A 16,625-nucleotide genomic window follows, 5' to 3' on the forward strand; every position below is an offset into this window, starting at 1 on the left:
ATCAAAACATGATTTTGATTACATTTCATTAATGACTATTGAATGCTATATTATAACATTAAGAAATGTAATAATTTAATAAGCAATTAAATAAGACTATAGTCTTTAAACTTAAGCCATTTAGTACTTAGAGAAAATAAGTATCAGATTTGACAGTTTCAGAGGTCTATTAAATATTCAAAGAAAAAATAATTGCTAATGTTTTCATTTCTTTTTTAACTTTATCTATTTATTTTTGAGAAAGAGGGAGAGAGAAAGTGGAGGAGGGGGAGAGAGAGAGAGAGAGAGAGAGAGAGAGAGAGAGAGAATCCTAAACAAGCTCCATGCTGTCAGCACAGCATCCCAATGCAGGACTCAATCCAATGACTCTGAGATCATGACCTGAGCTGAAACTAAGAGTCCGAGGCTTACCTGACTGGGCCACCAGGCACCCTGATATTTTAATTTCTGATGGTGTTACAAGTGATATTCTCTTTAGTTCCAGTAGGAGGAGGTAAAACTTAAGGATTCTTAATGGAAGCATCAGAGAAGAAACATTGAAAGCTAAGAGGAAACCCAGAATTCAAGATTTATTTTAACTCCACACACTTTTGTGAAAGATGCTACAAGTCTTGAAGAGGTTCCAAGTTTTGTTTTTCAGGTTAGGTGTTTTCCAACCATTCTAAATGAAAATATTTAAACTTTGTGTCTGGGAAAGAGTTGTGGTAGCAAACCAACGTTAAATAAATGGACTGGGGCACCCGAGTGGCTCAATCAGTTAAGTGTCTGACTCTTGGTTTTGGCTCAGGTCATGATCTCAAGGTTTGTGAGTTTGACCTCCTCATGGAGCTCTGCACTGAGAGTGCGGAGCCTGCTTGAGATTCTCTCTCTCTCCTCTCTCTGCCTCTCCTCCACTCATGCTCTCTCTAAATAAATAAATAACTTAAAAAAATAAATTAATGGACTAGGGAAACTACAAAGTACTGCCACTTCTCCCTTCCACTTCCTTATCCTCCTCTTCTTCTCTGTCTCTGTTACACACACACACAGACAACCAAGGGAGACTAAATCCCCTCTCTACCCTATAGATTTGAGAAAGGACAATAGATCTATTTTTATTTTGATTCCTTTCTTTTCAGAAGGAGTATCACCTTTGATCATTAGGTGGCACCAAAGAGCAACATAATATGCTTAGATAAATAAATAAAATAAAAGGGAAAACTAAATAGGTCCTGCAATAAATTATCTTTAATTAGGCAGGTAGGGACTCGATATCTGGACTGAAATAGTATTAAGCAGACTTATTAAAATTTTCTGAAAAGTAACCTGTCAAACACTAAAGATCATAGCAAAATACTTTAATACACATAATCAAATACATGAATACATACAAATATATGACTATCATAAGAATTATTTTATCTTTGCTGAAAAAAAATATTACTAATTTTATTTGTCTAGACATTTGTATCATCAATGGATCAGATCCTAGATATTTAAAATCATTAGGTACTAGACCTCAAAATACTCAAATAAATGTTATTACCTACATACATGTCCTTATTTGTTTCCTTGAGTTTATGTCAAGGCTATGGGGTTAGGGTTGAATAGCTAATTCAATTTCAGTTCCATTTATATTTTAAGTGCTGTAAGTTGCTGATGAAACAATGATGTCTGTCCTTGCCCTCAAATAATTCATAATCGAGAAGGGAAGATAAATGTGTAAGTAGAAATTTAAAACATGGTGCCAATATAATACAATGCTGATTATGTGGAAATTAAACACTGTCCAAAAGACCTCAAAGAAAAGTCACTTAAATAGTGGAGGGGAAGTGGTGACAGAGCAGGGGTAGGCCAGGAAGAGCAGGGATGTATTGAAGTATATAACATGGAAATATTCCAGGTGAAGGAAATAACATGCATAGGGATGGAGGGGTAAGAGCTTCATGCATTCTTGAAAACAAAAGAAGTTTTCAGTGGTTGTATTCTTCAGAAAAGGATGAGTATGCTGGTTGGTGAGAGGTGGGGCTAAAGAAGTCAGCAACACTCATATCATGCAGGGATTTATAGGTGAGTTTAGGTGATTAATGATTTTCCTATAAACAATGGGGAGCCATTGGAAAGAAGAGTTTTAATAAGACAGACACCACAATCAGCTTTGCATTTCTGAGACTTGTTAGGCTAATGTGTGGAACACAGAGCAGACAGAAACAATATTCAAGGCGGTGACAAGAGTGAAGAGATGACTGTTCCAGTGAGATGATGGCAGCTCACCTAGAAATGGAACATTTGGTAGGTAGACTCAAAACCATTTAATGCTAGATTGGTGGCTGGAAAAGAGACAGAGGTGTATCTGAACTGAGCAATCGAGGGAATGATCCAGAGAAACAAGAGCTAGTATCAGGCAGAAGGCGACATGCTCTTTTTAGACTTACTGGGTTTGACATGCCTGTAAGGCTTTCCTGATCTTTTCCAGAGTTCACGGTGTCAGTGAAGGGCACTAACATCCATGCATGTGTTATTTTCCTTACCCTCTATATCCTTGCTGCAAAGTTCAATACACATAATGAAGTCTCTTTAATCTGTCCAGTTCTTTCCATCTCCACCAACCCTCTTATTTAACATTATCATATCTTATTTGGGTAACTTCTGGTCTACCTGCTTTCACTCTTCCACTACTGCATTCTCTTCTCTTCTCTGAAGTCAGAGTGAGCTTTTTAGTACATACGTCTGATCTTGTCACCTCCCACCATAATCCTCCTTAAAACCTTTCAATAGCTTCCTGCTGTTTCCAGGGTTAAGTCCAGATCTTTAAACTGGCCTACAAATCCCTTAATGGCCAAGTTCATATATCATATATCACCTTCCTGTTTCCCATCTCCCCTTCTGCTCCACTTCAACAAACAGCAGGTTGTTTCAGTCCTCAACTGCATCTTGATCTTCCCTCAACAGGTTCTGCATGTCACGTTCTGTTTTTGCCAGAAATGCTCTTCGATACTCATTTCAGCTCTCCCATTCTCTTGACTGCAGCTTTAAAAGTGAGTTCGTCAAGGAAAGATGCTTTTACTGGTCTGTCTACATCAAGCACTTCTTTCACAGCACCCAGAGCACAATGCACTTCTCCTTTGCGACACTTGTCAAAATTACACTTTGCCACGTATATGCTGATCATGTCTCCTGATCCACTAAGTGTCAGGTTTCATGAGGACAAGACTGAGTCTAATTTTAACTCATCTTTCGGTTTCTAGAGCCTAGGCTGATGTTGGCATGTGGTGAACACATATTTCTTACTTGTGGAATGAACAAATGAAGCAGAGAGGTACAGAGCATAATTTAGATACAGATATGGAGCTTATGAAACAAGTCTGCATGGTCATATGATTCAGGTGTCTTTAACATAAAAATAAAAATTGCAGTCATGGGATCATTTTAGAGTAATTGCAGGGTGGAAAAGAAAGAAAGAAAGATAGGAAGGGAGGAAAGCAGGAAGAAAGAAAACCAAGACTGTATTGATCACTATTCTCAGTTGCTGACATAAAAACCTATTCTGTGTTTAAGCAGGAAAGGGATACATACACCGAAAGATTTTTTTTTTTAACTTTTTTAATGTTTATTCATTTCTAAGAGAGAGAGAGAGAGAAAGAGACAGAGTGTGAGCAGGGGAGGGGGAGAGAGAGAAGGAGACGCAGACTCTGAAGCAGGTTCCAGGCTCTGAACTCTCAGCACAGGGCCCGATGCAGGGCTTGAACCCACAAACCATGAGATCATGACCTGAGCTGAAGTCAGATGCTTAACCGACTGAGCCACCCAAGCACCCTGAAAGATTTTTAGTAATTTACAGAATTTGGTTTAGAGATCCAGGCCTGGCATTAGACAGAACAGTGCTAAAGCCTACAATCAAGGTATTTGTAAGGAAATACTGAAGCTTACACAGATCATGCCAGTCCCCTGAGGACTGGTAGTTTGTATACATGATGCTGGAGAATAAACACCAGAAGGTCTGCCAGAAAAGAGCTAGAGCCCTCAGCCATCATATTAAGAAGTTAATTCCCCCAGATACCTGCTTCTTCATGTTCACTGAATTTCCAATTATAGTACCTTGAGAGTGGATGTGATGGGCAGAACCTAGGTCACATGCTTCACTATAGTAGCAAGGGAGGCTCACAGAGTAAATTTTTAGGTTTAGGTTTCTACCTTCAGAAGATGAGGAGTCATAATATGAGAAATCAGCAAAATACAGAGGTAGCATTCCAAAGAAGTTGAGTACCACTCACACACAAGAAATATCTACTATAATGGCTCAGAAAAAAACCCTGAAAATATCAATATATAAGGGACGGCTAAGGAAATAGAGCTAGCAAAAGAAACCAGTGAGAGAAGAGGAAAATCAAAAGGATGTTTTCTTAAGGATAACATATGAAGAGAGTGCTGTTTGAAAATAAGAGAATCAGTGGCATCAAATGTTGCACAGAAAAGTAGCAGGATAGACTAGGAGTATCCGCTGGGAATTGGCCAGAAGGAGGTCATTAGTGACCCTGGAGAAGGCAGTTTTGGGGGATAATGAGGCAAAGTGCAAATTATGGTATATAAAAAACTGAGTGGGAGGTAAGAATGTAAACAGAGTAAGTGTAGGACATTATTTCAATAAACTGCTGAAGGCCTAGCAGTAGAATATGGAATAAAGAAACCTTTGTTGTTATTGTTTCTTCCAAAGAATTTACGGTTCTGGAAAAAATAAGTAAATGGCCAATGTAGTGAGGTAAGTGTTGTAATAAGGAAGGCATGAGAGGTTAAGAATACAGAGGAGAGGCACCTAAATAGTCTTAGGGATTATGGATGGTTTAGGAGTTTAGGCAGGAGAGTGACAGTTTCATATTTAAGATTAGAAACTTCACTGTAGCTGCAGTATGAAAAAGTCAAGGTTAGTCCAACAAATGGAGGGAGATGGAATGGGTGTGAAGATTACATTGAAGAGAATGGAGAGGAGACTGATTTGCAAGACTAAAAAAGTAGCTCTGATGTAACTTGCACTTAATGGAATGTAAGGGTTACCAAAACATGATGAATCAAATACACCTTGGCCTAGACCCCTGGGAACATTCATTGTTAAGAAGAGTATCATAAAGGGGGCGCCTGACTGGCTCAGTTGGAGTAACATGTGACTCTTGATCTCAGGGACATGAATTTAAACCCCATTGGGTATAGAGACTACTTAAAATAAATAAATAAAAATTTTAATGATAGTATCATAATAGATACAGTTTTGCTAACCCAGTTGATAAATATAATACATTATTTCTTCCTTACATTCCCATTTATTTAACACTCCATATAGTTGTATTAAGATGCAATTATTTTTATTTCAAGTGAATAATTTAATATTTGGCAAAATAGTTCCCAGAATGTTTCAAAGTCTGGTATGTTTTTTAGCACAGTCACCCAATAATTCAGGGGGGTTGGGGGGAGTACTATTCATTTCTAAGAAGAAGGGTCAATGTCTATTAACAAACTGGATAAGAAAAGTATGTGTCCTTGAGTAGTTCAGTTGTAATAGCTTTGTGTTTGAATATTTTCTCTTTCTACTGATGAAAAAAAGTTGCTACTGCAAATACAGTCATTAAATACCACGGTAGTGTTAGCTCTGAGACTGTATATCTGGGTCCAAATCCTGAATCTGCCACTTTCTATTTTGTCATGGGCAAATTGTTCAACCTCTCTCAGACTCAAACTCTACATCTATACACTAGACATAATTTCATAAGGTCCTTATAAGGATTAAAAGGCATAATTTAGGGGCACCTGAGTGGCTCAGTCAGTTGCGCTTCCTGCTTTGGCTCAGGTCATGATCTCACGGTTTGTGAATTTGAGCCTCACTTCGGGCTCTGTGCTGACAGCTTGGAGCCTGTTTTAGATACTGTGTCTCCCTCTTTCTCTGCTCCTCCCCTGCTTATGCTCTTTCTCTCTCTCTCAAAAATAAATACATAAGCATTTAAAAAAAATTCTAAAGGCATAATTTAGGTACAGTACTTGGAATTTAATTATTCAACAAATATCTATAATTATTATAGTAAGCAATCTAATTTTTTTTTTTAGGTGCATGGAAGGAGTATAATATAATTATTAAAAATCTTGGAGTTCTTTCTGGGAGTTAAGATGCTGGAGTAGTAGGAGTGGTTATGCTTGCTTTTTCCCTTGAACACAGCTAGATAAATATAAAATCACTCTGAACACCCAGGAAATCTATCTGAGGACTGAGAGACAAACTGCACAGCTAGTGGGAGAAAAGAGGCAACATAGTGGAAGGTAGGAGGTGCACAGATGTGATTTGGGGGAGAAAAAAATTGCCAGTGTTGCAGAGGGAGGGAGACTGGATGAGGGAGAGAGAAGAGAGAGAGACAGAGACAGAAAGAAAGAGAAAAAGAGAGCAAGCAGGGTGCAAGGCGTTGCACAAGAAAAACATCTCCCCAAAATCATCGATGGAGGAGCTGATTATCACAAGTTTTTACATGCAGCAGAGCTCAAAGCCTGGTGGTCATAGAGGTGCTCCTGGGGAGAAGGAGGGCAGAGGCCTGGGAGCATATAGCATGGTCTGAGGATCCCCTGGTTCACACTGGGAGAGACTATTCCCCTTTCTAGAGTGCAGTTGGGAAAAGATGCAATTAGAAAAGGGACAAAAGAGATGGTGGGTACCGTTGAGCTGCCCCATTCATTAGCATAGGAGCAGAGGCAGCTGCTGAGGGCAGCTACCTGGACTCTGACCTTTTGCCGCAGAATAGAGAACGCAGAAATGGGTTCTCAGACTAGAGAAGTCAGAAATGGACCCACAACTTTTTGGTCAACTAATCTTCGACAAAGCAGGAAAGAATATCCGATGGAAAAAAGACAGTCTCTTCAACAAATGGTATTGGGAAAACTGGACAGCTACATGCAGAAGAATGAAACTGGACCACTTTCTTACACCATCCACAAAAATTAATTCAAAATGGATTAAAGACCTCAATGTGAGACAGGAAACCATCAGAATCCTACAGGAGAACACAGGCAGCAATGTCTTTGACCTTAACCAGAGCGACTTTTTACTAGACATGTTGCCGGAGGCAAGGAAGACAAAAGCAAAAATGAACTATAGAGACCTCATCACGATAAAAAGCTCTGCACAGTGAAGGAAACAGTCAACAAAACTAAAAAGCAAACTTCGGAATGGGAGGAGATATTTGCAAATGACATATATGATAAAAGATTAGTGTCCAGAATCTATAAAGAACTTATCAAACTGAACACCCCAAAACAAATAATTCAGTGAAGAAATGGGCAGAAGACATGAATAGGCCTTTTTCCAAAGAGGTCATCCAGATGGCTAACAGACATGTGAAAAGATGCTCAACACCACTCATCATCAGGGAAATACCAATCAAAACCACACTGGGATACCTCCTCACACCTGACAGAATAGCTAAAATTAACAACACAGGGAACAAGAGATGTTCATGAAGATGCAGAGAAGGGGATTCCTCTTACAATGTTGGTGGGAATGCAAACTTGTGCAGCCACTCTGGAGAACAGTATGGAAGTTCCTCAAAAAAGTTAAAAAGAGAACTACCCTATGACCCAGAAATTGCACAACTGGGCATTTACCCAAAGGATACAAAAATACAGATTTGAAGGGACACATGCACCCCAGTGTTTATAACAGCATTATCAACAACAGTGAAATTATGGAAAGAGCCCAAATGTTCATTGACTGGAGTGGATAAATAAGAAGTGGTATGTGTGTGTATATATATGTATAGGCATATATACATATATATACACACACACACACACAATAATTGAGTATTACTCAGCCATCAAAAAGAATGAAATCTTGCCATTTACATTGATGTGAATGGAGCTAGAGTGTATTATGCTATATGAAATAAGTCAACCAGAGAAAGACAAATACCATATGATTTCACCATGTGTGGAATTTAAGGAACAAAACATATGAACATAAGGGAAGGGGGAAAAAAAGAGAGGGAGGCAAAGTATAAGAGATCTTAACTATAGAGAACAAAGTGAGGGTCGATGGAGGAGATGTGGGTGGGGGGTTGGGCTAAATGGTTGATGGGTATTAAGGAGGGCACTTGCAATGAGTACTGGGTGTTGTAAGTGATGAACCACAAAATTCTACTCCTGAAACCAATATTACACTATATGTTAACTAACTAGAATTTAAATAAGAAAACAACAAAAATAAATAAATAAAAATAAAAATCTCAGGGATTTTGCTAATAAAATTTCTGATACACACACACAAGCACAAGTGATTGTTATCAATATAATCTCTATAACTATAAAGACCATACAAATGTTATATAAATATAACACAGACATACAAATTATATGCATATATATATACATATAAATAAACCTAAATTACTTTAATGACTAATAGTAACAGTCTTATAGAGACATAAGATTTACCTTCTCAACACAATATAAATATCTACCTACCAATCTGTCAATCAAGTGTGTGTTCTGACTCTACTCTGTTCATCAAGATTTCCTGGATATTCTAACTAGAAATATATTTTCTCTCTTCTATGAAGTGATAACATCTCTTGTAATGCTTATCTTTTTCTACTTTTATTTCAGCTGATGTTGTGCTCATCTACCTCCCTTCCTACACTCTGGTCTTTATAAAGATAAAGCTCATATTTTAAAGTATCTTTGCCTACTCTGTATTAGCTGTATTAGCTAGTATAATATTTTGCACACGCTGGATCATTAACAAGTATTTTTGAATAGATATTAAGTAAATAACACTTTAGTGGTTGGGCTTTGTGCAGACTCTAATTTCTATGGTGCTAGGCAGTTTAACAGCAAAAGGAAATGAATGAAGCAGGCTACATATACTTTAAAAGGGTGTAATGGTAAGTGTGTTAAATCAAAGTGCATATCCTGTATAAAGCACATATAACCCAATTTCTGTCAATATAGCCCAGTAAAAATGAAGACCAGTTTTGTCAAGTTATCTGATATATCAAGAAAGGCTACAATTAATGAACTATGTATGAAAGTTTTGTTTTTTTTTAATGTTGCAAACATTTAAATGTTTCAAGCAAAATAAATTATTCTGCCTTTGGGATACTAGTTGGACATCTCAGATACTGTAAAGTGTGCCAAATAAGCCAGTCTCAAAAATTCATCTTCCTTATTTCCTCTCCTGCTTTTCCTCCTATAAATCTTATTTCTGAGGTTCTTTTCTTCTAAATTCCCAAATCCTTTCACATATTAAATTCCCCTCTATTCACATCTTTGAGATTTTTGAGTCTGAGTCCAAAAGGCATATGTAAGCGTATTTAGGAATGTCATCACCATTTAGCTATTCACAAAATCAAATACCCGATCTTTAAACAAGTGGTTACAAAAGGGGAATTTGAGGATGAAGCCTCAAGAGATCAAGGAAGATTTGGGATCATCAGCTGAATTGGCGGGGGGGGGGGGGGGGGAAGGGATGAAGCATAGTACAAATTTCATCTGGATAGTAAGGGAAAAGGGCCGATGAGATCAGAAAAAAAATACATTTTAAGATAGAAGAACTGGGTCCAAAAGCAAAAACTTGGTGAAACTGATTTCTTGTTTTGTTTTGTTTTTTAATTTTTTAATGTTTATTTATTTTTGAGAGAGAGAGACAGAGTGTGAATGGGGGAGGGGCAGAGAGAGGGAGATATAGAATCCAAAGCAGGTTCCAGGCTCTGAGCTATTAGCACAGAGCCTGACTTGGGGCTTGAACTCACAAACCATGAGATCATAACCTGAGCTGAAGTGGGACACTTAACCAACTGAGCCACTCAGGTGCCCCAGGTGAAACTGGTTTCTGATTGAGACTGCCAGGGGCCTCAGTAGCTGCTTTGTGGTTCCATGCTAGCCATTTACTTGTCACATACTTACTGGTAAGGTATGATCAATGGTTGCTAATTAGAAATTTCAACCATATTTCACAATCCCATTTGTTTAATAAATATTAAATATAAAAATATCACTTTTAGAATTATGTTTTCAGAATGGAAGTGTTTTTTTCTCATTATGTAAGCAATTGATCAGTGCACACATTCATATCATGAGACATCATAGCATTATTAATTATCTATCATGATCAACATTTTTCTGTGCCTCTATTTCTTTTTCAAATATTAAGTAATTAAACATAATTTTTTTTTTCTGAGCTTAATTTGCCTCAACATCCTGAGGAGGATAAGTATTAATAAGGTTTGCCAAATTATATTTTTAACTGTCAGAACTGATATGTCAGTATTAGCTGATGAGTATCAAAATTGAATTCTATTGCACTATATAATTCAATTAGATAATAATTTTCTAGCCCTTTCCTCTCCAATATTTTGATTCCAAATTTAAAGAGCCCATGTGAAGTGATTACTCTGCCTTTAGATTACAGTTTAATTCATCTATATTTTAGTTTCAAAGAGCGGCATGTTCTTATTCAGATTTACACATTAATCTTGGCTGAAAATAGATATTGACACTGTAGACCTCATGCCACTGAAATGTGCTTAGCAAAGAATTTCCTGGTTCTAAGTCTACCTTTGTTTAAATAATCGCCAGTTAGTTAAGAACATTTCTAGGAAATGCATTGTATTTATTTTCCAGGCACTTTATCTGTGACATCTACATTTCCTAATGCCTCATTTTAACCTTTTTTATTATTTCAGACTCATGAATGGTTATATGCCAAAAAAATAAACTCTTTTCATCATCATATCTATATTTTAATGTTTTTAAATAAAACTTATATAATTTATAAAGAAAGATCCACAAACAACATATTTTGAGATCATAAAGTAATTAATGTACTCCTGAAATTGTACATATTAAACACTAACTTTAATTTCTTAAGTTTTCCTTTAAATTCCAGTTAGTTAACATACAGTGTAATATTAGTTTCAGGTGTACAATATAGTGATTCAACACATCCACACATCACACAGTGCTAAACACTATTTAAATCAATAGCATAAGTAAGAAAGAAAAACCTAAATTTGATTTCTTAGGATAAGAATAGTCTTGTAAGGTATGGTGTATCAGTATAATGCAGTATAACCTCTATATTATTTAAGAATCTCTAAATTAACATTTGGTCACCATGTTTTTTTTTTCTTTTAACTATTGATATTCTATTTATTGGCTACATACTGTAGGTCAGGCATTTTTTTGGAACTTAGGTTACATTAGTGAACAGCGCTGGCAAAGATGCCTATCTTGTGATATTTCACTTATAAGAATGTAGCAGAACATAAACTTTTAATACACAAAACAAAAATTATATATTACATTAGAATATGGTACAGGCTGATGAAAAGAAAGGGAAAGAGAAAAGAAAAGAAAAGAAAAGAAAAGAAAAGAAAAGCAAAGAAAAGGGAACGGGAAGGGGAAGGGGAAGGGAAGACCACAGCAGGCTGATGGGGACCAGTATGGCGAAGGCTTCGTTGTGAGATTAAGGTGGCTGCCACAGGGGAAGCATTTGTCAAATGGCAAATGTAATTCTCTTTGCTACCAATTTATTCATTACTTCAGGTAATAAAGTGTTTCTGTAAAATTAGGTCTAACACCAGCATGAACAACATGTTCTGAAAGAATAGATTTGGTCACATGAACACATACTTCAAAGGTTATCACTTTTATTTTATTTCTGAGTTCTAGAATTAAGTACACGTATTTGAAATAGTATTTGTTTGGTTTTAGATAAATGCTAGTGGGTTATTCCTGTTTGTAAACCACCCTAACAAAATCTGAAACCTAATTCTGAGTGGCAAATTTTTTGGCCAATAGCTCAATTCAAATTTTAATTACGATATCATCAGTTGGGTTCATGCCTGTGGTTCCCCTTTTCATAACAAAGTAGTTAAATAGTTTTTATAGAAAGCTTCCTAGAAGTTTTAAAGATTATCAGAGATTACTTCTCTTATCTTCTTATTATCTGTTGTATCTCTTCTTATTTTCCTACTCTGTCTCTTCATTGACTAATACACATACCAAGTTTCAGACTGTTCATTAAATGATTGAATCATTGAATAATTCTGGTTGATAAGAATGATATGCCCTAGAGGAGGAAAAAGATGTGAACAGCTATTGTTTGCATAGTAATATCATATTTGCTTTACATCTACAAGCTCAAACCCATAATTATAGATTTGAAGTTGCTGTCTCTGATACACAAAAATCATGGTATATCTCAATCCAAGAAATGTAATACTTCGAAGTTTTTAATATATTTATTTCCATATATTTTTTTAGAAATATTGCATCTCTGTTAGATGTAACATACTTCGAGGGTTACAAGCATAAATAATAATGTTTAACCTTTCAGGGAAAGAAAGAGAGAAGAAGAAGGAGGAGGAGGAAGAGAAGGAGGGAGGGAGGGAGGAAAGACAAGGGGTATTATGAAGTGAGGCTACATAAAGTATATCATTACAGATGCTACAATTCCTTAAATACCTTAATAGAAGTCCATTGTACTATAAAAGTTGAAAGTGAGCATAAGCTACTTCCTACTGAAGTAATCAGGGACGGTTTTGTAAATGAGAACACCGCATTCTTCAAGAGGAAAGGAGGAGTGAGGAATAATGAATTAAAAGTTACTGAGCACCTCTGAATTGGTGATATATTTCCAGATCTTTCATTTTATTTTATTTCCCTTCATCTTTATAACAACGCTAGGAGTCTTTATCCTTGATCTCTACTTCTCAGTGGAGATTCATGAAATCTAAGTCCCCAAAGTCACATAGTAAGTTTTCTCCTTTCAGAGTCTATTATTTTCTCAAAGTATCTTAAGAAGACACCATAAAATCACAACCTGTGTCACCATAGGAAATTGAGACCCCTCCAGAATGTTGCTAATGGTTTTTCTAAACATTTTTAAATCCTCATTCTGAACTGCTGCTCCTGGCATCAACCCTGCTGCTTGCATCAAAACTTCTTTACGTTGGATTCTTCTTACTGTGTTATTTTTGTCCAAGCACAAACACATGCCCTCTCTGCTCCCCAAGATGTAAATTACACAAGGCTGTTGATTTAGTCAGAATTTCCTCACCACTTAATAATATCAGAGGGGACTACAGTACAGGAGAAAGAAAAACAAACAAAAAAACTTTGAAAGTAAATCATCATCATAAATGAACCCGACATGCATTAGTAAATACCAATGGAAAGTCTTTCACAAGACTTCATTCTTCCTGGCCCCTAACTGTCTGTCATATGTTATAGTTTGCCTCTTTTGAAACCAGAATTGCTGATATCCTATCATATCTAGCTAGATTCAAGGTCCTAAGGGACCTATGTTTTTCACCAGTAACAGATATTCTTTTACATCATTTTACAAAACAATTAAACACCTCTTTAACCTAAACTCTATTATTCAAGATTTTGCTAAGATTTTACAAAACTAAACAAAACTAAACATGTTTTTAGGAATGACAAAGGAAAGAAGAAATGTCTGCACTTAATTTATATTAAAGACAACTTTTCAGGGCACCTGGGTGGCTCATTCGGTTGAGCGCCCTACTCTTGATTTCAGCTCAGCTCATAATCCCAGGATTGTGGAATTGAGCCATTTGTTGGGCTCCATTCTCTCTCTCTCTCTCTCTCTCTCTCTCTCTCTTCTTACTTATAACACCAAGATTTGGAGATGAAATTGTATTCTTTTAATTCAGCATAATGTACACAATAACACAAAAAGTCAGGTTTAACTTTTATACTTTACCCTTCCCAGGTATATGCCAACAATGTGGTCTCTGTCTTAAATACTCAAAACTTCAATGAAGCCTCTGCCTTGCTGCCTATTTTTTTTGTTAAATTAAAAAAATTATTTATTAAATTCAAGATAGTTAAAATACAGTGTAGTATTGGTTTCAGGAGTAGGCTGCTTTAAGAAAAAAGAAAACACCGATAGTATAAAAAAATACATATTAGATTCAGGTATTGTTAAATTACCTTTCTAATGTATGTATGACAATATATCTTTCTAATGTATATATGAGAATATATGTATGTATGTGTATATATATATATATTTTTTTTTTTTTTTCCCTCAGTGTTCTTTATGAAAAGGGAAGTATTAGGATCGTACCATCCAGCCTAGACATGTATGCTTTTGGTCCTTGGTTTTCATAAGATTTCCCAATTTCAAGATATCAAAAATTATTAACTAAAGTCCAAATTAAAAAAAATTAACTCAAAATTTGTGGAGTCTGAATTTTCTAATGGTGCAAAATTTAGTATCTTGGCAACCCAGGTACATTTGGTAGATTACAAATTTTTTTCTAAGAAAAATATGATCACTATACAATGTTTTTTGTATTGTGTAAGTTTGCAGATATTACTTTCACAAGGAAGATCAGCATTATCTCTATAATATTTGCCAGAAAACTTTGTTTTACAAGTTAAAAAATATTCCATAAAATGGATTCATAACTTCTAATCTACAATTTTTGCCTATGTAACATAATTTTATTGCTATATTATATAAACATAATGCAGAATAATTATACTACTATGATTATATCATATAAAATTCTATTACTGTTAGAATATTACAGCTGGAATGGTCTTCTGAATACTAAATTTAAGGGACAAAATATGAGTCTTAGGACATTAAATTTCTATAAGAAGTCAATTTTATCAGATATAGTCTTTTGACCTTCTGTTATCAGAAGGACTATGATCTGAGTATTTTAACTAGTCGTATATTCAGATGTTTGTTCATTCACTCAACAGTAACATATTAGTTGAATCTACTTGTATAGTCATTGACATTTGTTGACCAATTACTGATTTGTTTTTATTACCATCAGAATTACAATTTCTCTCAGCTATGAGATAATACAGTCTATAGACTAAACAGATCCTGGAAAATTAAAGTTCTAGGCCATATCTTACAAATTCTCAAATTCTCTGTGGTCTATACTACATTTGGATTATAACATGGCCAAAGAATACTCTATGTCTTGGAAACCCTCAACTTGCTAACTAAAACTTTTTTAGCCCACTGGGGGATTCATCATTTTATTTCAGAATAGTCAGTAAAAATGTATTTGACCACCGGGGAATGGACAGTGTAAACCACTGAGGAGCTGGGAAATCAGTATAAAAACAGAAGTCTGTGCAGAACTTGTAACAACAGGTGAAATGATGTAATAATCAAAGTAAATAATTTATTTTAAAAACTATGATGCATCAACAAGGTCTCTTTCTAACTATTTGTACTGGTATTTCCCCAAATTTGCAAGAACTTGTAATTGGTAGGTCAAAATAAAAAAAAGAGTTCCTTTCTCAAATATGTTTTGGAAATACTACATTGTATAGCTTTTCTCTTTGAGATTTGTAAAGCAGATTAGTGAATTAAACGATCTGAAATCTTTTTCAGTTAAAAAAAAAAAAGAAAGACTTTGATAGTCATCTTTAACCAACACTTACCAAATATATTTGATCACAGATTTATTTTTAACTTTACCTGGTAACATTTTACAAAGTGTTATTTAGTTTAAAAAGTGTATATTCAGAGTTATCAATTGAATTCTGCAGAGAAAAATAAAAGTAACTTCCTCAAGATGGTTAGAAAACCACTGATTGTTCCACAATTTTAACTTTTTTAAGCAGGATTTTTAAAATGAAATAACCCTACCAGGAAAAGAAGGCCCTTCTTGTGGCAAAACGTATAAGTTTCTTAAAGATTATATTTAGTTTCTCATTTAATCTTCATGGAATTTGAAGAAAACCCCATGTTACAAAAATTACTCTCACAGTTACAAGGATAAGAACAACTTTCCATAATAAATGCAATATATAAATACTGTTTTAAGTGATTTCTTTTCATAGATTTGAAAAGGAGCCACATTTATTCAAATCAAAGCACTTCCTGAGCAATGTTTCTTTTGAAATCAAAAGCCATAGGACACCTGAATGTCTCAGTCGGTTACTCTTCTGAGGTTCAGATCATGATCCCAGGATGATGGGATCAAGCCCTGAATCCAGGCTTAATTTATAGATTACAAATATAAAACTACTAATTATTTTATTTCTTAGTACAGTTGAGATAATCTCCTTCCATGTTTGAGTAGGGCTTATATTGTGTAAACCATCAAACTTCCAGTTTTAAATAGCTCTCTGAATTCCTTTTGGAGATATTTCTTTCCTCTATTGTGTGTAGTCTTAGTGTGAAAGCATGTGCACATACTTGATTTTCTCACTATGGAAGCTCAAAGAACAAGATCCTAATTCTTCATGCTTTGTTATAGCCAACATGACCCAAGCTGGATAATCAGAACTTCTTACCTGGAATTGTGAATCTTGACTGAATAACCCAAAAGTGATAAGTTTATACATTTTGATCCAACTGCTGTACAGGGGTCAGACTATTCCACTAGATGGCCTTGCTGTACTATCTTCCACCTTAGAGCTACTTGATCACTTAACATTAAATTATCCTTTAATTCTGAATCCTCCTCTTCAATAACCTTATTTTCAATGTAGCCAGAGTCAGTTTCAGGGATTTGTAACCAAGAATCAAATCTTCTGGTGTTTGAAAATTTTCTGGCTCCCTAGTTCTATAACAAACACAGGGAAATTTAGATGCAGAGACCATGACTATG

Source organism: Panthera onca, chromosome B1, assembly GCF_046562875.1.
Source record: "Panthera onca isolate mPanOnc1 chromosome B1, mPanOnc1 haplotype 2, whole genome shotgun sequence".
NCBI lineage: Eukaryota > Metazoa > Chordata > Mammalia > Carnivora > Felidae > Panthera > Panthera onca.